Source organism: Gorilla gorilla, chromosome 8, assembly GCF_029281585.2.
Source record: "Gorilla gorilla gorilla isolate KB3781 chromosome 8, NHGRI_mGorGor1-v2.1_pri, whole genome shotgun sequence".
NCBI lineage: Eukaryota > Metazoa > Chordata > Mammalia > Primates > Hominidae > Gorilla > Gorilla gorilla.
The window spans coordinates 92,340,517-92,368,127 of record NC_073232.2 but is presented as its reverse complement, the minus strand read 5'-3'; the positions used below and the strand labels follow the sequence as shown (position 1 = coordinate 92,368,127).

At 40.8% G+C, this 27,611-nt stretch overlaps 1 protein-coding gene across 3 annotated transcripts in view; it reads left to right on the top strand.

Annotated features, from left to right (window-relative positions):
* The window catches only part of SFTPD (surfactant protein D), a 78,390-nt gene that overhangs the window by 34,508 nt on the left and 16,271 nt on the right, over positions 1-27,611 (top strand). The gene's annotated exons all lie outside the window — the stretch shown is intronic.

The window sequence follows — 27,611 nt, the reverse complement described above, 5'->3', positions numbered from 1 at the left end:
TTCTCTTCCCATACCTTCTCCCAAACAGACAAAATCTTTCTCTCCATGCTGAGGTGCCTGGAGTTGAGGAAGGGGTGACACAAGCACTCCCATAGCCATCACTGCTGGGATTGTGCTGGGTCACACCTGAAGCCAGCACAGTACTGGGTCCCACCTAAGGCCTCTGGTGACAATTTCCTGGCTACCACTGATGTTTATTCAATGTTCAAGGGCTCTGTAGTCAGCAGGTGATGAATCCTGGCCAGGACTGAATTTTTCTCTTCAGTGCAGCAATTTCCCTTCTGTCTCAGGGTGAGTCTATAAATGCCATCTCGGAGCTAGGGCCTGGGATTGCGGATTTTAGGAATCTGCTTGATGCTTTATTTTACCGAGACTGAGCTGGTACCCAAGTTACAAGACAAAGTCCTTTTTACTTTTCCCTTTCCTTTCCTCAAGCAGGAGTCCCTCCCTGTGGCCACCAGAGCTGGGAATGTGCTGGGTTGCACATGAAGCCAGCAATGTACTGAGTCTCATCCAAAACCCATGGTACTTACTGCCTGGTTACCACTGATGTTTATTCAGGGCCCAAGGGCTCTTTAGTTAGCAGAGGGTGAATTCTGCAAGGACTGGCTTCTTTCCTTGAGGGCAGTGGGTTTTCTTCAGGCCCAAGATGAGTCTAGAAATTTCATCTGGGAGCTATGGCTTAGAATTGGGGCTTCAGGACTCTGCTTGGTGCTTTATTTTTACTGTGGCTGAGCTGGTATTCAAATTGCAAGACAAAGCCCTCTTTACTCTTTTTTCTCCCACATTTGTGAGCTGCACTGCCTGGAGTTGGTGGGGAGGAGTGAGGCAAGCACTTTCTTGGCCACTCCAGGTGATATCTCACTGGGTCACCTACACCTCAAGCAAGTCTACTGGCTCTGAGCCCAGCTAGCATAGGGACTTGCCCAGGAATTTCAGTCCTTGTGTCTAGACTGCCTTTCAAGTTTATTTAGGATCCCAGAGTACTTTATCCCATGGTGGTGGGTCTATCCAGATTCTGACCCCTGGAATGGACAATTCCTCTTTGGCTAGGGCTGGTCTAAATGCTTCCTCTGTGAGTGCTGGCTGAACTGTGTCCTGTGTTGCTTTCTGCTGTGACAGCATTCCAATGCAAAGTTCCATAATCACTTTGCTCTCTCTCTCCCAAGTACACAGATCTCTCTCATACCACTTGACGCTGCCAGTGAATGGGGGTAGTGTAGGCAATTCAAGACTCTTTCCTTCCCTCTTCACTGCCTCTGTCCTTGATATGATGTTAAAACCATGTACTGTGATTGCTCACCTGATTTTTGGTTCTTATGAAGGTGTTTTTTTGTGCGGATAGTTGTCCAGGTTGGTGTTCCTGCAGGGCATGGGGAATGATCATTGGAGGGCTCTGTTTGGCCATCTTGCTCTGCTTCCTGATTCAATTTTTTATCAATGTTTTATTGTTTTTCAGTGTACAGATCATTCACCTGCTTGGTTAAATTTATTCCTAGATATTTTATTTATTTTTTATTTTCTGGTTTATGTTTTCTCATGATATTTTTAGATAGTTTAACATTTTGATGCTATTTAAGATTGTTTTCTTAATTTTTGTTTCTGATAGTTTGTTGATAGTATTTAAATTGCAACCGATTTTTGCACGTTGGTTTTGTATCCTGAAACTTTACCGAATTTATTTATTCTAACAGTTTTTTGGTGGAGTCTTTAGGGTTTAAATATAAGAGAATGTAATCTGCAGACAGACAATTTTACTTCTTTCTTTCTTTCTTTCTTTCATTTGGGTGCCTTTTCTTTCTTTTTATTGCTTAATTGAGCTGGCTAGGACTTCCAGTATTTTGATGAATAGAAGTAACAAGAGTGTACATCCTTGTCTTGTTTCTAATCTTCAAGGAAAACATTTTAGAATTTCACCATTGAGAATGATGTTACCTGTAGATTTGTCATATAAGGCCTTTATTTTGTTGAGGTACATTCATTCTATACCTTTTTTTTTTTTTTTTTTTTTTTTTTTGAGACAGGGTGTCACTCTGCTGCCCAGGCTAGAGTGCAGTGGCACAATCTTGACTCACTGCAGCCTCAACCTCCCAGGCACAAGTGATCCTCCCACCTCAGCCTCCCAAGTAGCTGAGACTACAGGCATGTGCCACCACACCTGGCTAATTTTTGTAGTTTTTGTAGAGATGGGGTTTCATCATGTTGCCCATGCTGGTCTTGAACTCCTGAACTCAAGTGATCCACCCACGTTGGCCTCCCAAAGTGCTAGGATTACAGGCATGAGCCACTGCACCCAGCATATGCCCAATTTGTTGTGATGAATATAATAAATTCATCTCTTATGATGAAAGAATGTTTAATTTTATCAAATACTTTTTCTGCATCTATTGAGATGATCACATGGATATTTCCTTCACACTGTTGTTGTGATGTATTACATTTGTTGATTTGCATGTGTTGAACCATCCTTGCACCCCTATGTTAGGTCCCATAGATTATACCAAACAGCATTGCATCTTGGACAGATGGTAACTAATCTACTGTAACTACAAATTATGGCAAAGCTATATCATCTGATAAAAACCAAAAGGCAAAAAATGGGACATCCTCCTTTTCACTTTAAAGAAAAGGTAAACAGACTGCAAGTGGTTAGGCTCACCTGTTCTTGAGTGCTACTGTCAGGGTAAGTCAAGAAATTCTTGAACTCAGACAAAGATTGCACTGCTTAATAAGCTGGGAGAAGGGTGGTGCTGGAGAACAGGTTAAATGAAAGATGTGAGGTATCATGCAAGATCTCTTTACTGAAAAATAAAACTTTCCTCAAAATTGAAGATAATGAAAGAAAGAGAGGAAGAAAGAAAGGTGGAAAAGAAAGGAAAAAAAGAGAAGTAAATCTGAAGACCTACTTCATGTATAAATGGAAAAAAATCTGTAACAACTCCTTAGTAGGCTGTGGATGTCACATCTGTGTTGTAAAGCAATGACTGGATGAAAATTGCTACATTTAAATAATTCCAGCTGGCAAGAGGGCTCTTTCACCACAGATACCTGAAAAACACAAGTTCCTTATATTACCATGAGGACAAGAAAAACTAGCCAGATTGATTTGTAAATGAGACTGATTACCTGTGAAACTAGATATATCAAATAGATTACAATGTTGCTCTGTGCATGTGTGAGCACTGTGTGTATGTGTGTGTTGTTGTTGTTGTTTGTTTATGATTGAGTACCAGAAAAGCTGCTTGCTTGAACTAAATGAAACATTATGAGTATTAATAGAAGTAATGTCCTGTGGAACTCTAGGATTCTTCACAGCTAGTAGGTTGCTCTCTGGCCTCAGGTTTCAGCTGGGGCTTGTTTGTGAGCAGAGCACCAATACAGTGAGTCCTGTGGTTGGGAGGGTATTTCACAAGGTATAACCCACCACTTCTGTGTTGGGAACAGGCCCCCCAGAATCTGGCCATAAACTGGCCCCAAAACTGGCCATAAACAAAATCTCTGCAGCACTGTAACATGTTCATGATAACCATAACACCCACGCTGGAAGGTTGTGGGTTTACTGGAATGAGGGCAAGGAACACCTGGCCCACCCAGGGTGGAAAACCGCTTAAAGGCATTCTTAAGCCACAAACAATAGCATGAGCAATCTGTGCTTTAAGGGCATGTTCCTGCTGCAGATGACTAGCCAGACCCATCCCTTTATTTGGGCCCATGCCTTCCTTTCCCATAAGGGATACTTTTAGTTAATCGAATATCTATACAAACAATGCTAATGACTGGCTTGCTGTTAATAAATACGTGGTTAAATCTCTGTTCAGGGCTCTCAGCTCTGAAGGCTGTGAGACCCCTGATTTCCCACTTTACAATTCTGTTTCTGTGTGTGTGGGTTTAATTCCTCTAGTGCCGCTGGGTTAGGGTCTCCCCGACTGAGCTGGTCTCAGCAAGTGGTGTTCATCATGGGGACTCAAATCCAGGTCGAAGGGTCCCCGGAGCAACAGTTGGAGAATGTGGAACTAAGCTGGAGGACACCTGAGTACTCTTAAAGCAATCCCCGTGGTGAGTAAGAAGGGGACTTGGAAGCATCAGGGTAACAATGGGACAAGTGTAGGGTCTGGTTCATTCCACCTAGGAACTTTTTCACACTGATGAGGAGGAGGAAGGAGAGTATAACAAAGTAACAGAAGAGGTTACAGAGCAGGTTTATTTACCAGCTGAAGCTAAAGTGGCAAAGGAGGGAGAGGTTCATCCCTACCCTTCTGCACCCCCTCCTTATTATTTTGAAGAAAATGACCCTCCAGATCTTTCTTTTCCGGAGGACACTGGGCAAAAAGTAGTTGCCCCAGTGACTGTTCGAGCAGCACCTAGAGCGACTGCTCTTAGTTCTATTCAGGCGGGAATTCAGCAAGCTAGATGAGAGAGTGATTTAGAGGCTTGGTGGTTCCCTGTTGGAATACACCCCCCCAGATCAACAGGGAAATATTACAGCTACATTTGAGCCTTTTCCTTTTAAATTACTCAGAGTAGCCAGATCCACCCCTTTATTTCGGCCCATCCCTTTGTTTCCCATAAGGGATACTTTTAGTTAATCGAATATCTATAGAAACAATGCTAATTAATGCTCTGAAGGCTGTGAGACCCCTGATTTCCCACTTTACACCTCTATATTTCTGTGTGTGTATGTTTAATTCCTCCAGCACTGCTGGGTTAGAGTCTCCCTGACCGAGCTGGTCTCGGCATTTCTGCCAAAGAAAAGACTCCTCCTCTTTCAACATTAGCTGTAGGCACATCTGTATATATACAAACAGGAATAGAAGGGTGCGATGAGGAGAGGTGAAGGGATTGCTGAAGTAGATATAGACACAGAGAGATACACTTTATATGCATTTAGAGATAGATGGAGAGGTATATATACAGAGAGATATATTTTGTATGTATCTTAAAATTGGCCAATATCAGATTTTTTTAATGAACCAGAGAACTATGATCACATCACTCTTGAAAATATAGGCATGACTAGAAATACTAGACTGTCTCATCTCTGATGGCATATAAAAAATATCTGGGGGGTGGCTGGGCATGGTGGCTCATACCTGTAATCCCAAAACTTTGGGAGGCTGAGGCGGGCAGATCATGAGGTCAGGAGATCGAGAAACCCCGTCTCTACTAAAAATACAAAAAAAATTAGCTGGGCTTGGTGGCAGGTGCCTGTAGTCCCAGCTACTCGGGAGGCAGAGGCAGGAGAATGGCATCAACTCAGGAGGCAGAGCTTGCAGTGAGCCGAGATCGTGCCACTGCACTGCAGCCTGGGCAACAGCGCAAGACTCTGTCTCAGAAAAAAATAAATAAATAAAAATAAAAAATATCTGGGGCTACAATTGAGAATAAAACAACTAACGGCATAGTCCTAATGCTGTCAAATAAATTTTTCAGTTTATTTAAGGGGAATCTGTGATGCTACTATTTGTGTGTGTGGGTGTGTGTCTGTCTGTCTGTGAAACACACAGAGATCCTAATTTCACAGTTAACATAATCAGCATTATGTGGAAAAGTATCCTCTACTTGGAGTAATCCACCAGTAAAAAATGAGTTTAGAATTTTCTGGCACTTGTGCTCCGCATACACAAACCAAAGAAACCCTTTGGCATAATGCATCCAGAGTCATCCCAAGAAGTTCACTGCATGACACTGTGGTGTTATTCCAGACCGGCACCTTTGTAGATGCAAGCTATGAACTAGAGCTGGGTACCCTGTCCTTGCTCTCACATGTATATATGAAAGGAGACAATGCAAAGGACTAATGGAATTGTAAAAAAGATGGGACAGAGGGTATATTGATAAAATAACACAAGGAAATTAACATTTCGTTTTCTAAGACTTTTTTTTTTTTTTTTTTTTTGAGACAGAGTCTTGCTCTGTCGCCTAGGCTGGAGTGCAGTGGCGGGATCCTGGCTCACTGCAAATTCTCCCTCCCAGGTTCAAGCAGTTCTCCTGCCTAAGCCTCCTGAGTAGCTGGGATTATAGGCACCCATCACTGCACCTGGCTAATTTTTGTATTTTTAGTAGAGATGGGGTTTCACCATGTTGGCCAGGCTGGTCTTGAACTCCTGACATTGTGATTCACCTGCCTCGGCCTCCCAAAGTGCTGGGATTACAGATGTAAGCCACTGTGCCTGGCCTTCAAAGATATTTTTAATGTACCAGTGGAAACTCCCCTACAGCTTGAAGATCCATGATGTATCCTTGGAAGGTACAAAAATAGAAAAGAGAAAACACAAATGAAGAAAGACAACCAAGAGGCTTGAACTTGATGTACAATTTATTTATAATAAAAAGGGAAGCTTCATGATATGCATGTTAATACTAACAAAAATGCTAACAAAATGGGAATATTAATGTTCATAGACTTTGTTTAATGATTTCATGGAGGGGCTATTGTAACTTTTACTGTCATTTTCTTTCCGTTTCAATGTTTAAAGGGAAAATCACACATGAAAACAGCTCAGTATTATGGATGGATATAAGCTCATTGAGTCAATCCTTGAGAGATGGAGAGTGAAGTAACTTCCAGTTCCCATTTGGAACTCTCAGAGCTAGGATAAAAACTCCTTGTCATGAACTCACAGGATGAGAAAATCTAGCATCCTCCCATGTTCTGCCCATTTGCCTGCCTTCAGGTTTGACTTTTGAACTTGCCAAAAGGGAGAAAAGTCTGGACAAGTCCCCTTTTCACCTTTTCTCATTACCTTGGTTTGGTCCCAGTTTGTACGTGGTACAGACTTCCAAGGAAGTGATGGTCATGGAGAGGAGATCATATTTGCCATGGAAATGTTTTTGTTATTCAGGATTCAGGGAAATCATTCACAGCCTGGTTCCCATGCTTTCTCTAGGGGCAATATGGAGCTTGGAAACAATTATCTAGGTCATGAAGTGAGGAAGTTAAGTGCTATCCACAGGACTGAGTCAAAATGCTCCGTGTGTGTGTGTGTGTGTGTGTGTGTGTGTGTGTCTGTCTGTCTGTCTGTCTGTGTGTGTGTTTTGAGACAGAGTCTCACACTGTCGCCCAGGCTGGAGTGCAGTGGTGTGATCTCCGCTCACTGCAACCTCCGCCTCCTGGGTTCAAGTGATTCTCCTGCCTCAGCCTCCTGAGTAGCTGGGATTACAGGTGCCCACTACCATGCCTGGCTAATTTTTTGTATTTTTAGTAGAGACGGGGTTTCACTGTGTTGGTCAGGCTGGTCTTGAACTCCTGACCTTGTGACCCACCTGCCTTGGCCTCCCAAAGGTCTGGGATTACAGGTGTGAGCCACAGTGCCCAGCCCTCTTTGTGTTTTAAAGTGCCTGAGGCTTCTTCTTGCCTTAGTTTTGCTCTCCAATTTATTGTGTTTCTTGTTCCCCCATCCTTTGCATTATACTAACTTTGCATCCAAGAGAGGAGGCCTGAATTGGTGTAATAAGACTGATACCTTTCTCCTAAAGATGATGCCCTGGTGAGCTTTGCAGCATGTCAAACAGGGTCTGAAATTAATCCTCACTGAGAGGGAGTTTGGGAGGTGGAGGGTCATCTTCCTATGGATTCCAGAAGGAAAAAAGATGAACAAAGGCATAGAAAACCTATTAAACAAAATAATAGCTAAAAACTTCTTAAGTCTTGCAAGAGATATAGACATCCAGGTACATGAAGGTCAAAGATTTCCAAATAGATTCAACCCAAAACGGTCAATTCCAAGGCACATTATATTCAAACTATCAAATTCAAAGACAAAGAGGGAATCTAAAAACAGCAAGAGAAAAGCATAAAGTCACATATAAGAGCATTCCCACAAATGAACAGGGACATTACAATTGATACCATAGAAATAGAAGAGGTCATTAAAGACTATTATGAGCAACTATATGCCAATAAATTGGAAAGCCTAACGGAAATGGAAAAATTTCTGGACACATACAACCACCAAGATTGAACCAAGAAGTAGTAGAAAATCTGGACAGACCAATTATGAGCTACAAGATTGAATCAGTAATAAAAAGTGTCCCATCAAAGAAAAGCCAAGGACCTGATGGCTTTATTGCTGAATTATGCCAGATATTTAAGAAAGAACTAATACCAATTCTTCTCAAACTTTTCCAGAAAATTGAAGTGGAAGAAATTCTTTTATACTCATTCTATGATGACATTACCCTCATACCAAAACATGAAAAGGGCACAACAAAAAAAGAAAACCATGCGCCAATATTTCTGATGAACAGAGATGCAAAATTCCTCAAAATAAATACTAGCAAACAGAATTCAACAATACATTAAAAATATCATTCACCATAATCAATTGGGATTTATTGCAGGGATGGTTTGACATATGCAAACCAATCAACTGATACATAACACTTACAAAATGATGGACAGAAAGAAAATGACAGTCTCAATAGACACAGAAAAAGCATTTGATAAAATTTAATATCCTTTCATGATAAAAATCTTCAACAAACTAGATATGAAAGAAGCATACATGAATGCAATAAAGACTACATATAACAAACCCACAGGTAGCATTATGCTGAATAGGGAAAAGCTGAAGTATTTTCCTCTAGAAACTGGAACAAGACAAGGATGCCCACTCTCACCACTTTAATTCAACCCAGTATTGGATGATGTTCTAGGCAGAAGAATTAGGTAAGAGAAATAATTAAAAGACATCCAAATTGGAAAGAAGGAAGTCAAATTTTATGTGTTTGCAGATGACATGATCTTATAAATAGAAAAACCTAAAGAATTTACAAGAAAACTCTTAGAACTGATAAATTCAGTAAAGTTGTAGGATGCAAAATTAGCAGACAAAAATCAGCAGCATTTCCATATGCCAACAATGAACTACTTGAAAGAGAAATAAAAAAGCAATCCTATTTCAATAGCTACAAAATAAATAAAATACATAGTAATAAATTTAAACAAGGAGATAAAAGATCTCTACAAGGCAAACTGTAAAACATTAATGAAAGAAATTGAAGAGATCACAAAAATGAAAAGATATCCCATGTTCACAGTTTGAAAAAATTAATACCATTAAAATGACCATACTACCAAAAATCTACAGATTCAATAAAGTTCTTATAAAAATATAAGCTATTCTTCACAGAAGTAGAAAAAATAATCCTAAAATTCATATGGAACTACAGGAGACTTCAAATAACCAATGAAATCTGGAGCTAAAACAATGCAGCTGGAAGCATGATACTACCTGACTTCAAAACATACTACAAAGCTGTAGTAACCAAAACAGCATGGTACTGGCATAAAACCAGAGACATAGACAGAACAGAACAGTGAACCCAAAAATAAATTCATGCATTCTCAGCCAACTGATTTTTGAAAAAGATGCCAAGAACACTCAATGGGGAGACAACAGTCTCTTCAACAAATGATGTTGGGAAAACTGGAGTTCCACATGCAGAAGATTGAAATTAGAAACTTATTTCATACCATACACTAAAATCAACTGAAAATGAGTTAAAGAGTAAATATAGGACCTGAAAAAACTACTAGAAGAAAACACGGGGAACACTCCATGACATTGGTCTGGGCAATTATTTTTTGGATGTGACCCCAAAAGCAAGGGCAATCAAAGCAAAAATAGACAAATATGATTACTTCAAATTAAAAGCCTTCTGTATAACAAAGAACAAACATCAGAGTTAAAAGAACCTACAGAATGGGAGAAAATATTTGCAAACTCTACATCTGATAAAGGGTTAGTATATAAGGAACTCAAATACTCCATAACCAGAAAACAATAGGCTGATTTAAAATGTGCAAATGATCTGAACAGACATTTCTCAAAAGAAGACATACAGAGGCCAAGAGGTATATAAAAAAAATTCTATATCAGTAATCATTGAGAAAATGCAAATTAAAACTACTATCAGATACAACTTCACTCCTTTTAAAATGGCTACTATAAAAAAAGACAAAGGATAATAAGTGTTGTTGAGGATGTGGAGAAAATGAAAATATTCACGAACTATGCATCTGATAAAGGTCTAATATCCAGATTTTTTTTTTTTTTTTTGAGACAGAGTTTTGCTCTTTCCCCTAGGCTGTGGTGCAGTGATGCAATCTCAGCTCACTGCAACCTCCCCCTTTCAGTTTCAAGTGATTCCCCTGCCTCAGTCTCTCAAGTAGCTGGGATTACAGGCGCCTGCCACCATGCCAGGCTAATTTTTGTATATTTAGTAGAGACGGGGTTTCACCATGTTGGTCAGGCTGGTCTCTAACACCTGACCTTGTGATCCACAGGCCTCAGCCTCCCAAAGTGCTGGGATTACAGGCTTGAGCCAGCATGCCTGGCCCTTATTTTTTATTTTTTATTAGAGACTGCATTCCTCTATGTTGGTCAGGCTGGTCTCGAACTCCTGACCTCAGGTGATCCGCCCGCCCCAGCCTCCCAAAGTGCTGGAATTATAGGCATGAGCCACCACGCCCGGCCTAATATCCAGAATTTATAAGGAACTTAAATTAACAGGCAAAAAACAACCCCATTAAAAAGTGGGCAAAGGACATGAGCAAACACTTTTCAAAATAAGTGTGGCCAAAAAAAATATGAAAAAATGCTCAATACCACTAATCATCAGGTAAATGCAAATAAGAACCATGAGATACCATCTTACACCAGTCAGAATGACTATCATGAAAAAGAAAAAAAAATATGATGTCGGGAAGGCTGCAGAGAAAAGGGAATGCTTACACACTGTTGGTGGGAATGTAAATTAGTTCAGCCATTGTGAAAAGCAGTCTGGATGTTTTTCAAAGAACTTAGAACTACTTTTTGACCCAGAACTACTTTTGACACAGTCTCATTACTGGGTATATATCAAAAAGAAAATAAATAATTTCACTGAAAAGACACATGCATTCATATATTCATTGCAACACTATTCACAATAGCAAAGACATGAAATCAGCCTAGATGCCCATCAACAGTGGATTGGATAATGAAACTGTGGTATATATACATCATGGAATACCACACAGCTATAAAAAAGAATAAAATCATGTCCTTTGCAGCAACATGGATAGAACTGGAGGCCATTATCCTAAGAGAATTAACGTAGCAAAAGAAAACCAAATACTGCATGTTCTCACTGGTAAATAGGAGTAAACATTGGATACTCATGGACATAAAGATGGCAGCAATAGACACTGGGGAGGGGGAAAATGTAGAAAAACTATTGGGTACCATGCTCACTACCTGGGCAGTGGGTATAATAGTACCGTAAACCTCAGCATCATACAATATACCCATGTAACAAACCTGCACAGGTACACCCTAAATCTAAAATAAAAGTTGAAATTATTTTAAAAAATTCCCAACAAAGGGAAATCATAACTATTTGAGGTTATGGATATCCCGATTATCCTGACTTGACCATTATATATTGTATGCATGAGTCAAGATATCACATATACTCCATAAATATGTACAACTATTATGTATCAATAACTTTTTTTTTTTTTTTTGAGCAATAAGGCTGTTTATTTCACCTGGGTGCAGGCGGGCTGAGTCCGAAAAGAGAGTCAGCGAAGGGAGATAGGGGTGGGGCTGTTTTATAGGATTTGGGTAGGTAGTGGAAAATTACAGTCAAAGGGGGTTGTTCTCTGGCAGGTGGGGGTGGGGGTCACAAGGTGCTCATTGGGGGAGCTTCTGAGCCAGGAGAAGGAATTTCACAATGTAATATCATCAGTTAAGGCAGGAACAGGCCATTTTCACTTCTTTTGTGATTCTTCAGTTACTTCGGGCCATCTGGATGTATACGTGCAGGCCTGGGCTCACAGGCCTGACATTCCTGTCTTCTTATATTAATAAGAAAAATAAAATGAAATAGTGGTAAAGTGTTGGGGTGGTGAAAATTTTGGAGGGTGGTATGGAGAGATAATGGCGATGTTTCTCAGGGCTGCTTCGAGCGGGATTAGGGGCGATGTGGGAACCTATAGTGGGAGAGATTAAGCTGAAGGAAGATTTTGTGGTAAGGGGTGATATTGTGGGGTTGTTAGAAGAAACATTTGTCATATAGAATGATTGGTGATGGCCTGGATATGGTTTTGGATGAATTGAGAAACTAAATGGAAGACACAAGGTCCGAATAAGAGAAGGAGAAAAACAGGTATTAAAGGACTAAGAATTGGGAGGACCCAGGACATCCAATTAGAGAGTGCCCAAGGGGGTTCAGCTTGGTTGGTGAGTTTTTGGGCTCTATACTTGACAGAGTCCTCCTTTTTAAGTTGGAGGCTGAGGTTGGTGAGGTGTGTTTTTAAAAGACCATTAGTCCATGATACCTTTCCTGAAGATTGAGGACAGTAAAGCGTATGAAGATTCCACTGAATACCAAAAGCCTGAGAAACTGTTTGGGTGATTTGACTAATAAAGGCCAGTCCATTATTGGACTGTATAGAGGTGGGAAGGCCAAACCAAGGAATTATGTCCATCAGAAGGGGAGAAATGACTGTGGTGGCCTTCTCAGACCCTGTGGGAAAGGCCTCTACCCATCCAGTGAAACTGTCTCCCTAGACCAAGAGGTATTTTAGTTTCCTGACTCAAGGCATGTGAGTAAAGTCAATTTGCCAGTCCTGGGCAGGGGCAAATTCTCAAGCCTAATGTGTAGGGAAGGGAGGGGGGCCTGACAAATTCCTGAGGAGTAGTAGAATAGCAGATGGAACATTGAGAAGTGATATTTTGAGGATAGATTTCCATGATGGAAAGGAAATAAGAGGTTCTAAGAGGCGGGCTAGCGGCTTGTAACCTACAAGGAAGAGGTTATGAAATGACAACAGAATAGAATGGGCCTGTGAGGCTGGAAGGAGATATTTTCCTTGGTCCAAGAACCATTTGCCTTGTGTGGGAAGACTCGGTGGGGGAGTAGGTGGGAGTGTCTGATGAGAAGGAGAAAAACTGCCATGAGGGATAGAAGTTGGAATGCTAGCTGCTTTTTTAGCTACCTTATCAGTATAAGTGCTGCCCTGAGCAATGGGATCTGATGCCTTTTGATGGCCCTTGCAGTGAATGACTCCAGTTTCCTTTGGAAGTAAAGCAACCTTTAGAAGAGTTTTTATTAAAGAGGCATTAATGATAGAGGACCCTTGTGTAGTGAGGAAACCTCTTTCTGCCTATATAACAGTATGGTGGTGCAGGACATGGAAGGCATATTTAGAGTCAGTATAAATATTGATGAGTAGTCCTTTTGCAAGAGTGAGGGCTCGAGTTAAGGCAATGAGTTCAACTTGCTCAGAGGTAGTGGAGGGGGGCAGATTGGTAGCTTCAATGATAGGTGTGGAACATACTATAGCATAGCCTGCCTTTGCTGGTGAATGGTGATTAGGCCTGGTGGAACTGCCATCAATAAACCAAGTATGATCAGGATGAGGAACAGGAAAGAAGGAAATATGGGGAAATCGAGTGAATGCCAGGTGGATTAGAGAGATACAGATAAAAAAGAAAATGGGATACATATGCACTATGGAATACTACACAGCAATAAAAAAGAATGAAATCATGTCCTTTGCAGCAACATGGGTGCAACTGGAGGCCATTATCCTAGAGTGAATTAACATGGGAATGGAAAAATAAATACCACATGTTCTCATTTATAAGTGGGAGTTAAACACAAGCTCACTCTATATAATAAGCTTCTAAAATGTGCAAATAATCAAATAGAAACAGGGACAAAGGAGATTATGTAAATGTTGTTTTAGAGAAGTGAAAATCCAAATGGTCATAAATACATGACAGGATATTCAACCTCACTAATAATCATAGAAATGCAAACTAAAATAGCAATCAGATTTTAATCCTCATTCATCATATTCACAAAAATGAGAAAGCATTTTACTTTAGAATTAGCACTGATGCTAGGATAAGTACTCTGACATTCTTGGTTGAAATAGATAACATACTAGGTTATTGAAAGCCTCTGGCAATATTTATTAAAATGAAAATGCATATACCTTCCAATCCAGGAGTCTCACTCCTAGTGTTTTTTTTTTTTTTTTAAAGAGACACGGTCTCACTCTCACTCAGGCTAGAATGCAGTGGTGGTCATAGCTCACTGCAGCCTTGAACTCCTGGGTTCAACTGATCCTCCAGCCTCCCAGATTCAGCCTGCCAAGTAGCTAGGACTGCAGGAATGTACCACCATGCCCAGCTAACTTTTTAATTTTTTACAGAGACAAGGTCTCTCTATGTTGCCAAGGCTTGTGTCAAACTCCTGGCCTCAAACAATCTTCTCACTTCAGCCTCCCAAAATGCTATGATTACAGATGTGAACCACTGTGCCCAGCTGGAAATCTTTTTAATAGAAACAAAGACACCACGAATAAGGAAAGGTAGGTAGACAGAGGGTAGACTGATAGATAAATGATAGATAGATATATACACAGATAGAATAGAGACAAAGAAGTTTATTGTAATACTTTTCATGGTTATAAAACCTGAAAGAGTCAACTTTAATAGAAATATCATTGAAAAGGTTTTGATAAATTTACACCAGGCAAAATTATACTGCTCTAAAAAAGAGTGGGTTAAATTTATATGCACGGAGTTGAATACATTTTTACAACGTATTGTTAAAAAGAAAAATTTAACAAATAGAAGCAAGTTTAATATGATCCTTAAAAAATGGAAACTCTCCCAACACACTTACAAGCATAAATATATGCATATATGCTGATAAATGACTATAGAAGCATAGACAAGTGAATGTAAAGAGGTCCACATGGAAAATGTTACTTGGTTGTGGAGGACAGTGGAGTTAAAAAACATAAGACAGGTGAATGGAGGAGAGGAAGACAGGAGAAGAACTAAAAAATAGCTTTAGAAAATTATAAAGCTATTAATAAGGAAAAAATAGGATGCATTACATGATTTTCATCATATAATGTATATTTTTGTATGTAAGTATATATAAAAATATTCACTTGTGTGTATATTTACATACACAGAGCACAGATTCACATATACATAGAGAAAATAATAAAGACATGATCACCAAAATGTTAAAATTGATTGTCTAAGAAAGGTGGAGTTTTGGTGATTTTTTAAAATTATTATTATACTTTAAATTTTAAATTTTAGGGTACATGTGCACAATGTGCAGGTTTGTTACATATGTATACATGTGTCATGCTGGTGTGCTGCACCCATTAACTCATCATTTAGCATTAGGTATATCTCCTAATGCTATCCCTCCCCCCTCCCCCCACCCCACAACAGTCCCCACAGTGTGATGTTCCCCTTCCTGTGTCCATGTGTTCTTATTGTTCAATTCCCACCTATGAGTGAGAACATGCGGTGTTTGGTTTTTTGTCCTTGCGATAGTTTGCTGAGAATGATGGTTTCCAGTTTCATCCATGTCCCTACAAAGGACATGAACTCATCATTTTTTATGGCTGCATAGTATTCCATGGTGTATATGTGCCACATTTTCTTAATCCAGTCTATCATTGTTGGACATTTGGGTTGGTTCCAAGTCTTTGCTATTGTGAATAGTGCCACAATAAACATACATGTGCATGTGTCTTTATAGCAGCATGATTTATAATCCTTTGGGTATATACCCAGTAATGGGATGGCTGGGTCAAATGGTATTTCTAGTTCTAGATCCCTGAGGAATCACCACACTGACTTCCACAATGGTTGAACTAGTTTACAGTCCCACCAACAGTGTAAAAGTGTTCCTATTTCTCCACATCCTCTCCAGCACCTGTTGTTTCCTGACTTTTTAATGATCGCCATTCTAACTGGTGTGAGATGGTATCTCACTGTGGTTTTGATTTGCATTTCTCTGATGGCCAGTGATGAGGAACATTTTTTCATGTGTTTGTTGACTGCATAAATGTCTTCTTTTGAGAAGTGTCTGTTCATATCCTTCACCCACTTTTTGATGGAGTTTTTTTTTTTCTTGTAAATTTGTTTGAGTTCATTGTAGATTCTGCATATTAGCCCTTTGTCAGATGAGTAGGTTGCAAAAATTTTCTCCCATTTTATAGGTTACCTGTTCACTCTGATGGTAGTTTCTTTTGCCGTGCAGAAGCTCTTTAGTTTAATTAGATCCCATTTGTCAATTTTGGCTTTTGTTGCCATTGCTTTTGGTGTTTTAGACATGAAGTCCTTGCCCAAGCCTATGTCCTGAATGGTATTGCCTAGGTTTTCTTCTAGGGTTTTTATGGTTTTAGGTCTAATATGCAAGTCTTTAATCCATCTTGAATTAATTTTTGTATAAGGTGTAAGGAAGGGATCCAGTTTCAGCTTTCTACATATGGCTAGCCAGTTTTCCCAGCACCATTTATTAAATAGGGAATCCTTTCCCCATTGCTTGTTTTTGTCAGGTTTGTCAAAGATCAGATGGTTGTAGATATGTGGCATTATTTCTGAGGGCTCTGTTCTGTTCCATTGATCTATATCTCTGTTTTGGTGCCAGTACCATGCTGTTTTGGTTACTGTAGCCTTGTAGTATAGTTTGAAGTCAGGTAGCATGATGCCTCCAGCTTTGTTCTTTTGGCTTAGGGTTGACTTGGCAATGCAGCCTCTTTTTTGGTTCCATATGAACTTTAAAGTAGTTTTTTCCAATTCTGTTAAGAAAGTCATTGGTAGCTTGATGGGGATGGCCTTGAATCTATAAATTACCATGGGCAGTATGGCCATTTTCACGATATTGATTCTTCCTACCCATGAGCATGGAATGTTTTTCCATTTGTTTGTATCCTCTTTTATTTCATTGAGCAGTGGTTTGTAGTTCTCCTTGAAGAGGTCCTTCACATCCCTTGTAAGTTGGATTCCTAGGTATTTTATTCTCTTTGAAGCAATTGTGAATGGGAGTTCACTCATGATTTGGCTCTCTGTTTTGTCTGTTATTGGTGTATAGGAATGCTTGTGATTTTTGTACATTGATTTTGTATCCTGAGACTTTGCTGAAGTGGCTTATCAGCTTAAGGAGATTTTGGGCTGAGACGATGGGGTTTTCTAGATATACAATCATGCCATCTGCAAACAGGGACAATTTGACTTCCTCTTTTCCTAATTGAATACCCTTTATTTCCTTCTCCTGCCTAATTGCCCTGGCCAGAACTTCCAACACTATGTTGAATAGGAGTGGTGAGAGAGGGCATCCCTGTCTTGTGCCAGTTTGCAAAGGGAATGCTTCCAGTTTTTGCCCATTCAGTATGATATTGGCCGTGGGTTTGTCATAGATAGCTCTTATTATTTTGAGATATGTCCCATCAATACCTAATTTATTGAGAGTTTTTAGCATGAAGGTTGTTGAATTTTGTCAAAGGCCTTTTCTGCATCTATTGAGATAATCATCATGTGGTTTTTGTCTTTGGTTCTGTTTATATGCTGGATTACATTTATTGATTTGTGTATGCTGAACCAGCCTTGAATCCCAGGGATGAAGCCCACTTGATCATGGTGGATAAGCTTTTTGACGTGCTGCTGGATTCGGTTTGCCAGTATTTTATTGAGGATTTTTGCATCAATGTTCATCAAGGATATTGGTCTAAAATTCTCTTTTTTGGTTGTGTCTCTGCCAGGCTTTAGTATCAGGATGATGCTGGCCTCATAAAATGAGTTAGGGAGGATTCCCTCTTTTTCTATTGATTGGAATAGTTTCAGAAGGAATGGTACCAGCTCTTCCTTGTACCTCTGGTAGAATTCGGCTGTGAATCCATCTGGTCCTGGACTTTTTTTGGTTGGTAAGCTATTGATTATTGCCACAATTTCAGAGCCTGTTATTGGTCTATTCAGAGATTCAACTTCTTCCTTGTTTAGTCTTGGGAGGGTGTATGTGTTGAGGAATTTATCCATTTCTTCCAGATTTTCTAGTTTATTTGCGTAGAGGTGTTTATAGTATTCTCTGATGGTAGTTTGTATTTCTGTGGGATCGGTGGTGATATCCCCTTTATCATTTTTTATTGCGTCTATTTGATTCTTCTCCCTTTTCTTCTTTATTAGTCTTGCTAGCGGTCTATCGATTTTGTTGATCTTTTCAAAAAACCAGCTCCTGGATTCATTAATTTTTTGAAGGGTTTTTTGTGTCTCTATTCCCTTCAGTTCTGCTCTGATTTTAGTTATTTCTTGCCTTCTGCTAGCTTTTGAATGTGTTTGCTCTTGCTTTTCTAGTTCTTTTAATTGTGATGTTAGGGTGTCAATTTTGGATCTTTCCTGCTTTCTCTTGTGGGCATTTAGTGCTATAAATTTCCCTCTACACACTGCTTTGAATGTGTCCCAGAGATTCTGGTATGTTGTGTCTTTGTTCTCGTTGGTTTCAAAGAACATCTTTATTTCTGCGTTCATTTCATTATGTACCCAGTAGTCATTCAGGAGCAGGTTTTTCAATTTCCATGTAGTTGAGCAGTTTTGAGTGAGTTTCTTAGTCCTGAGTTCTAGTTTGATTGCACTGTGGTCTGAGAGACAGTTTGTTATAATTTCTGTTCTTTTACATTTGCTGAGGAGTGCTTTACTTCCAAGTATGTGGTCAATTTTGGAATAGGTGTGGTGTGGTGCTGAAAAAAATGTATATTCTGTTGATTTGGGGTGGAGAGTTCTGTAGATGTCTATTAGGTCTGCTTGGTGCAGAGCTGAGTTCAATTCCTGGATATCCTTGTTAACTTTCTGTCTTGTTGATCTGTCTAATGTTGACAGTGGGGTGTTAAAGTCTCCCATTATTATTGTGTGGGAGTCTAAGTCTCTTTGTAGGTCTCTAAGGACTTGCTTTATGAATCTGGGTGCTCCTGTATTGGGTGCGTGTATATTTAGGATAGTTAGCTCTTCGTGTTGAATTGATCCCTTTACCATTATGTAATGGCCTTCTTTGTCTCTTTTGATCTTTGTTGGTTTAAAGTCTGTTTTATCAGAGACTAGGATTGCAACCCCTGCCTTTTTTTGTTTTCCATTTGCTTGGCAGATCTTCCTCTACGAAGGAGCCTATGTGTGTCTTTGCATGTGAGATGGGTTTCCTGAATACAGCACACTGATGGGTCTTGACTCTTTATCCAATTTGCCAGTCTGTGTCTTTTAATTGGAGCATTTAGCCCATTTATGTTTAAAGTTAATATTGTTATGTGTGTATTTGGTCCTGTCATTATGATGTTAGCTGGTTATTTTGCTCGTTAGTTGATGCAGTTTCTTCCTAGCCTTGACGGTCTTTACATTTTGGCATGTTTTTGCAGTGGCTGGTACCAGTTGTTCCTTTCCATGTTTAGTGCTTCCTTCAGGAGCTCTTTTAGGGCAGGCCTGGTGGTGACAAAATCTCTCAGCATTTGCTTGTCTGTAAAGTATTTTATTTCTCCTTCACTTATGAAGCTGAGTTTGACTGGATATGAAATTCTGGGTTGAAAATTCTTTTCTTTAAGAATGTTGAATATTGGCCCCCACTCTCTTCTGGCTTGTAGTTTCTGCTGAGAGATCCGCTGTTGGTCTGATGGGCTTCCCTTTGTGAGTAACCTGACCTTTCTCTCTGGCTGCCCTTAACATTTTTTCCTTCATTTCAACTTTGGTGAATCTGACAATTATGTGTCTTGGAGTTGCTCTTCTCGAGGAGTATCTTTGTGGTGTTCTCTGTGTTTCCTGAATTTGAATGTTGGCCTGCCTTGCTACATTGGGGAAGTTCTCCTGGATAATATCCTGTGGAGTGTTTTCCAGCTTGGTTCCATTCTCCATGTCACTTTCAGGTACACCAATCAGACATAGATTTGGTCTTTTCACATAGTCCCATATTTCTTGGAGGCTTTGTTCATTTCTTTTTATTCTTTTTTTCTCTAAACTTCCCTTCTCGCTTCACTTCATTCATTTCATCTTCCACCACTGATATCCTTTCTTCCAGTTGATCACATCAGCTCCTGAGGCTTCTGCATTCTTCACGTAGTTCTTGAGCCTTGGCTTTCAGCTCCATCAGCTCCTTTAAGGACTTCTCTGCATTGGTTATTCTAGTTATCCATTCATCTAATTTTTTTCACAGTTTTAAACTTCTTTGCCATTGGTTTGAATTTCCTCCTGTGGCTTGGAGTAGTTTGATCTTCTGAAGCCTTCTTCTCTCAGCTCATCAAAGTCATTCTCCGTCCAGCTTTGTTCCATTGTTAGTGAGGAGCTGCATTACTTTGGAGGAGGAGAGGCACTCTGCTTTTTAGAGTTTCCAGTTTTTCTGCTCTGTTTTTTCCCCATCTTTGTGGTTTTATCTACTTTTGGTCTTTGACGATGGTGACATACAGAAGGGTTTTTGGTGTGGATGTCCTTTCTGTTAGTTTTCCTTCTAACAGATAGGGCCCTCAGCTGCAGGTCTGTTGGAGTTTGCTAGAGGTCCACTCCAGACCCTGTTTGCCTGGGTATCAGCAGCAGTGACTGCAGAACAGCGGTGGCTGTAGAACAGCGGATCTTGGTGAACCGCAAATGCTGCTGCGTGATTGTTCATCTGGAAGTTTTGTCTCAGAGGAGTATCCGGCCGTGTGAGGTATCAGTCTGTCCCTACTGGGGGGTGCCTCCCAGTTAGGCTGCTCTGGGGTCAAGGACCCACTTGAGGAGGCAGTCTGCCCGTTCTCAGATCTCCAGCTGCATGCTGGGAGAACCACTACTCTCTTCAAAGCTGTCAGACAGGGACATTTAAGTCTGCAGAGGTTACTGCTATCTTTTTGTTTGTCTATGCCCTGCCCCCAGAGGTGGAGCCTACAGAGGCAGGCAGGCCTCCTTGAGCTGTGGTGGGCTCCACCCAGTTCGAACTTCCTGGCTGCTTTGTTTACCTAATCAAGCCTGGGCAATGGCAGATGCCCCTCCCCCAGCCTCGCTGCCACCTTGCAATTTGATCTCAGACTGCTGTGCTAGCAATCAGCGAGACTCCGTGGGTATAGGCCCCTCCAAGCGAGGTGCGGGATATAATCTCCTGGTGTGCCATTTTTTAAGCCTGTTGGAAAAGCACAGTATTAGGGTGGGAGTGACCCGATTTTCCAGGTGCCATCTGTCACCCCTTTCTTTGACTAGGAAAGGGAACTTCCTGACCCCTTGTGCTCTTGAGTGAGGCAATGCCTCGCCCTGCTTTGGCTCGTGCATGGTGCGCTGCACCCACTGTCCTGCAACCACTCTCTGGCACTCCCTAGTGAGATGAACCCAGTACCTCAGATGGAAATGCAGAAATCACCCGTCTTCTGTGTCGCTCACACTGGGAGCTGTAGACTGGAGCTGTTCCTATTCAGCCATCTTGGCTCCATCCCCGTTTTGGTGATTTTAAACTTTTTTCTCACAATGTTAAATTTTCACAATAAATATATAAATCATTTTCATATAAAATCAGATGGATTCTATAACGATTTTTTAAGTCATGCTTTTAGATGAAAATTCTGTTTTTTTGAAATTAGTATGGTTGTATCTCTTTACTTCCTGCCAACATTTGCTTCATATTTTTTTCTGCCTCTTTGTCTTTGACTCAGTTATCAATAGTAAGATTAAAAGACATGCTCTTTCTCAGTAGTTTCAAATGATGCAGGAGACAGAAGTAATACCAGTCAGGATGCAGTAGAGATGTTTCTCTTTAACCACTCCTTTCTCTAGTGAATAATAGAGCTACACAGTGAAGTGTTTTTCCTTTATTGTGTTAATATTTAAAGAAACAAAGGGTAAAGTGCCTAGAATTCTCATGCAAAAAGGTAGTTTCAAGCACTCTCACTTTGTCATTTTTATTAGGTTAGACATTCATAGAACCTGCATATGCATGTGAATTGGATTCAGCCCATTGACAATTGTTGCAGAATCTAGTGAACAGATTAGATTGCAACAACAGATAGCACCTGAGCATAAGCAATCTTACCTTTTCTGTGAGGTTGTGGTGGAGAGAGGGGGTGGAGGATTACAGGTTTAGACTTTCAAGCTTCAAGATTTTGCAGAACATGAGGTATGGCAGGGTTTTCTTTGTTTGTTTGTTTGTTTTGTTTTGTTTTACTTCAGGATCCCTATATTTGTCTTTCTTTGCAACTTAGTTGCAAAGCAAGGTGGTAAATATTTTAAGATAAAACCTTACTCTTCAAAACATTATAATTATAGTCTCATGACACCAAGAAGATAGCAGCACAGAAGATCCCCAGCCTTCCTTCCTGCTCAGAAATACCAATTTAACAACCATTCATGGACAAAATGCCTTTATAAAACCTTTGGGATCCAAGTAAAAGGTTCCAGCTCCTTGGTGTTGGGGTGATCAGACCCAACACCAGGCTGTGGGGGCTACAAAGTCTGGTGGAGTCAAAGGAATGAGAAAAGACAAGTTGAGAAATTGGCACCAGGGGACCACTGCTAGTATGGAGGCTGCGAAGGCCCCAAGCTCTGGAGGCCCAAGCTATTTATTGGTGATCAAACAAAGAAACAGGTGGTGAGGATGTGGGGGTTGAAAGGAAGCGGTGTATCACGTGAATGAGCTATAGCTGTGATGGTTTAGCATTTTCTTTGAAGCATATGGCTACTTGAGATAATGCGAGTGCTGGAAGCAAGCAGCCAGCAAGTCTAGATACATTCCCAAGGCCACCAGGGGTTTTAGACTCTGGACTGTGGACTTGTTCCAAGCCCTGCCTTGGCTTCTCTCCCAACACTCAGCTTTTCTCCTAACACTTGGGGGACTTAAGACTGCAAAAAGCCTCATTGAGAAGGAAATCCTATTCCCTTATTAACAGACTTGTCCATCCAGGGCCCCAATAGAAGGCTAGTCAACAGAAGTCAAAGCAGCTCCACCTCCTGCAAACTAGCAGTGACCATGCACACTAGCAGACCTGTTGGTGATCCTCTCCACCCACAAACTCCAAGGCAACCTGCCCACCTGCAGACCTGTTGGTGATCCTCTCCACCCACAAACTCCAAGGCAACCTGCCCACCTGCAGACCCCTACTGCAGCACCCACCACCCACCCACCACTACAACAATTAGCCAAATATACCTGCAGATACTGACAGCAGGCAGACCCCACCTGCAGACAATGGCAATAGGCCTGCTCAAATGTGTACCCCAGCAGCAGGTCCTCCCATGTGCGGACACCTGCAGCAAGCACACACATGCAGCAAACCTACCCACAGATTTCAGCAATAGGCCCACCTGTGGTCACCAACAGCAGGTTGTCTGCTGACCCTATCAGCCAACCCACCCAGAATCTCTGATCTGGCTGCTTGTACAAATGCAGACTCACCAATGCAAGCATACAAGGATCATAAAGAATCAGGCAAACATGACACCATGAAATAAATCTAATAAAGCTCCAGTAACCAAACCAAAAGAAATGAAGATCCACAAACTGCTCAACAGATAATTTCAGATAATCATCTTAAAGAAGCTCAACAAGATACAGGAGAACACAGAAAGGCAATGAAAAAATATCAGGAAAACAATACATAAACAAAATTAGAAGTTTAACAAAGAAATAAAAACTATAAAAAAAAAAAAACCACAAAAATCCTGGAACTGAAGACCTCAAGGACTGAATTGAAAATTGAATAGAGCACTTCAACAGGAGATTCAATCAAGTGGAAGAAAGAATTAGCAAATTCATACACAGGTCATTTGAAATTATCCAATCAGAGGAACAAAAAGAAAAAAAGAATAAAAAAGAGTAAAGAAAGCCTATGGGACTTATGGGACACGATGAAGCAAACCTTTCTGTGTATTATGGGTGTCCCAGAAGTAGAAGAGAGAGAAAAGGGGGTAGAATTTAAAGTAATTTAAAAAATTTAAAGAAATAGTAACTTTAAACTTCCCAAATTTAGGGAAGGAAATAGATATCTAGATTCATGAAGCCCAAAATTTCCCAAATAGGACAAACCCAAAGGGGTCTATACTGAACACATTATAATTAGTTTGTCCAAAGTCAAATACAAAGAAAAAAAATTGAAAGCAGCAGGAGAAAACTGACCTGTCACATAAAAGAGAACCTCCAAAAGACTATCACGAGATTTCTCAGTGGAAACCCTGCAGACCAGGAGAGAATGAAATGATATATTCAAAGTACTGAAAGAAAAAAAGAAAAACCCACCCGTCAATCAGGAATTCTGTACCCAGCAATGTGTCTTTTATTAGTGAAGGAGAGATAAAAACTATCCCAGACAAACATATACTGAGGGAGTTTGTCACCACTAGGTCCACCTTGCAAGAAGTGCTAAAGGAAGTTCTCGAGGTTGAAATAAAAAGAGGTTAAACAGAAGCACAAATGCACACAAAAGTGTAAGTTTCACTGGTAAAAGTAATTATAAAGACAAGTAGAGTTTTCCTTTCCCCAAGATGGCTGTCTAGAGACATTGGACACCAGTTCTCCTCAGAACAAAGAACCAAAATTGCAGTTGAATAATCATGGTCTGAGTGGAATACTGAGGAATGAGTGACACGACCTATTGGGGAACCCACAGGAAAAAGCTGTGGTGCTGAAAAAGAAGACAGCAAGAGTTTTGCAGAGATTGACCTCCAAGGAACATAGAGTCCCATGGAGAGGGTAGGAGGGGAAGTTGCTCCCCTCACTCCTGTGGCAGACTATGGACTGCTGAACTTGTTGGAGAAACCCTCTGCACCTGTGAGCCCAGGCACTGCTGTCAGTGGCAATTTGGGAACTTCTTTAGGGCAGAGCATTGGGTGGCCAGCTCATGCAGGCACACTCGCTCTCCCCCAAAACCTGAGTTGAAGTGGCAGGTGTCATACTGGTTATGCACCCATTGTGGGTCTCTATTCTTCCCAGGGAATCCCAGCCCTTGTGTTTCTGCATCACTAGATCCTCCATAAACATTCCCCAGAACCCACTTAGACTGCAGCAACCGCAGGGGATGGGTGGGACCCTGGGGAGCTATGGAATTCCTACAAGTCAAGCCCTTAGGAGAAGGGAGAGTGTCTGTGCCAACGTACTCCTTTGGATAAAAGAAACCAGTTCATTTGCTCTCCTCTGCCTGAGAGCTCCCCACGTGTGAGAAGAGGCTGGCTGTGCCCCTCCCAGCAGAGACACAGGCATGGTTCTGGGGTCTGAAGGGGAGGAGTGTGGTTCTGCACCAGTAGGCAGGTGACACTGGTGCCTGGGAATAAACATGGAAAGGGAGTCTTCTCCTACCCCCTCACTCAATACTCCAGATAGACCCTTGGCTGTCCCTACTGGGAGCTGGCACAAGTGCACCTGGGGATGGCTTTTGAGGGTTCCTGGGGGCAGCTGCACTCCCATTGATGGGGTGCCTGCTGGCCAAGCCTTGCACGAAGGGCAGAGTTTATCCTCCTCCCCATATGGAGCAGCAGCGTTCCCATAGCAGAATGCAGATGAGTATCAGAGCTGCTGAGGGAAGAGGTTCTATCCCAAGGCCATTTTGGTGGTAGCCACAGGACGGGTGTTTTCTGCAGACCTCCATCACACTGCAGCCTGGAGATGAAGGACAATGTCTATCTGAACTGAAGGTCACAAGCTCCGGGACAAGGGTGTTTTAGGAAAGTGGATTGCCTTCCTGCCTTCCCAGGATGTGGAGCTGGTATACTCCTTCCCACTCTGGTGGAGACATCAGTGCATTTCACCATGAGCTCCCATTTCCACTCCCATCAAGGCAGTTGCTTCTGCTCATAATTGGGGTTTCCCAGGGTGAGCTTGGTCGTTTAGTGCCCCTCAGTTTTGTGTCCCCCTCCAAAGCTTTGTGTTCCCTTCAGGGAATCTGGCCATCCACAGACCAGCCAACTGCCTGTGACAACAGAGATCCCCTCCCAGAAAACAAAGACCAAGTACCCATCAGCTTCTGCCACAACCAGCTTTTATTGGGATGCAGATTGAATTGCACAACCAAATAAAAAACAAGCTGACAGAGGGTATAGTGCTGGGGAATGAGATAAACTTTCAGAGACTTCCACATTCCCAGCCCCTCAGAAGGTAGTATTCCTGCTCATATGCCCAATACATTGCTACTACAATCAGCATAATAAAGCCACCACACAAAAGCTATCTATACAGCATAATAAAGCCACCACACAAAAGCTATCTATGACCAAGGAACTCATACAGAGCTGTGACCCACGGAAGGCACCCAAAATTGAAGCCAAATGATCACACACAACATACAGTCACACCTTCAAAGGGGGGAAAAATCCCATTCAAATGAGAGTAAGTTCAAAAGTAAGAAGTAACGACTTCTCTAGATGAGAAGAAATCAGCATAAGCACTCTGGAAGTATGAAAAACCAGTATTTTGACATGCCCAAAGGATCACACCAGCTCCCTAGCAATGGATTCTAACCAATATAAAAATTTTGAAATAACAAATAAAGAATTTAAGATATGAGTTGTAAGGAAGCTCAATGAGATACAAGAGAAAGTTGAAAACTAACATAAGGAAATCAGAAAAATAATTCAGGATATTAATGAGAAATTTACAAAAGAGATAGAGATTAAAAAACAAAAACCAAATAGAACTTCTAGAAATAAAAATTTGTTGAAGGAACTATAAAATATAGTTGAAACTTTTCGCAAAAGACTAGACCAAGCAGAAGAAATAATTTCAGAGCCTGAAGGCCAGTCATTTGAATTAACCTAGTCAGACAGAAATACAGAAAAAATAAATTTTTAAAAATGAACAAAGACTTTGAAAAATATAGAGTTATATAAAGTTACCAAATATGCAATATATAGACATTCCTGAGGGAGAAGAAAAAAAATTAAAAGCTTGGAAAACCTATTTGAGGGAATAATTCAGGAAAACTTCCCTGGTCTTGCTAGAGAATTAGACATCCAGATAGGAGATGCTCAGAGAACACCCGGAAGATGCTTTACAAGAGAAACCTCATAAAGGCATATCGTCGTCAGACTATCCAAAGTCAATGTGAAGGAAAACATCCTAAAAGCAGCAAGAGAGAAATGTCTAATCTATAAAGGAAAACCCAACAGACTAACAATGGACTTCTTAGCAGAAACCTTAGAAGCCAGAAGAGATTGGGGTCTTATGTTTAATCTTCTTAAACAAAAATCCTGCCAGCCAAGAATTTTGTATCCTGCTAAACTAAGCTGCATAAATGAAGGAGAAATAAAGTTTTTCCCATACAACAAATGCAAAGGGAATTTGTCACCACTAGACCAGCACTACAAGAAATGCTTAAAGTTCTAAACATGGAAATGAATGGACAATACTCCTCATCATAAAAGCACATTAAAGTGAAAAACTCACAGATTATATAAAGCAATTACATAATTGAGACTAAAAAGCAACTGGGTAACAATTATCATGACAGGAACAAAACATCACATATCAATATTAACCTTGATAATAAATGGAGTAAATGTTCCACTTAAAAGATACAGATTGGTGCTGGGTATGATGGCTTACACTTGTAATCTCAGAACTTCGGTAGGCTGAGGCAGGAGAATTGCTTGAGACCAGGAGTTTGAGACCAGCATGGGCAACAGAGTGAGACCCCATCTCTGTAAAAAATTAAAAAGAAAAATTAGCCAGGTGTGATCATGCTCACCTGTAAAGAGGCTGAGGCAGGACAATCACTTGAGCCCAGGAGTTTGAGGCTGCAGTGAGCTATAAATGCATTATGGCACTCTAGCCTGGGTGACAGAGTGAGACTGCCTCAAAAAAAAAAAAAATACATACAGACTAAA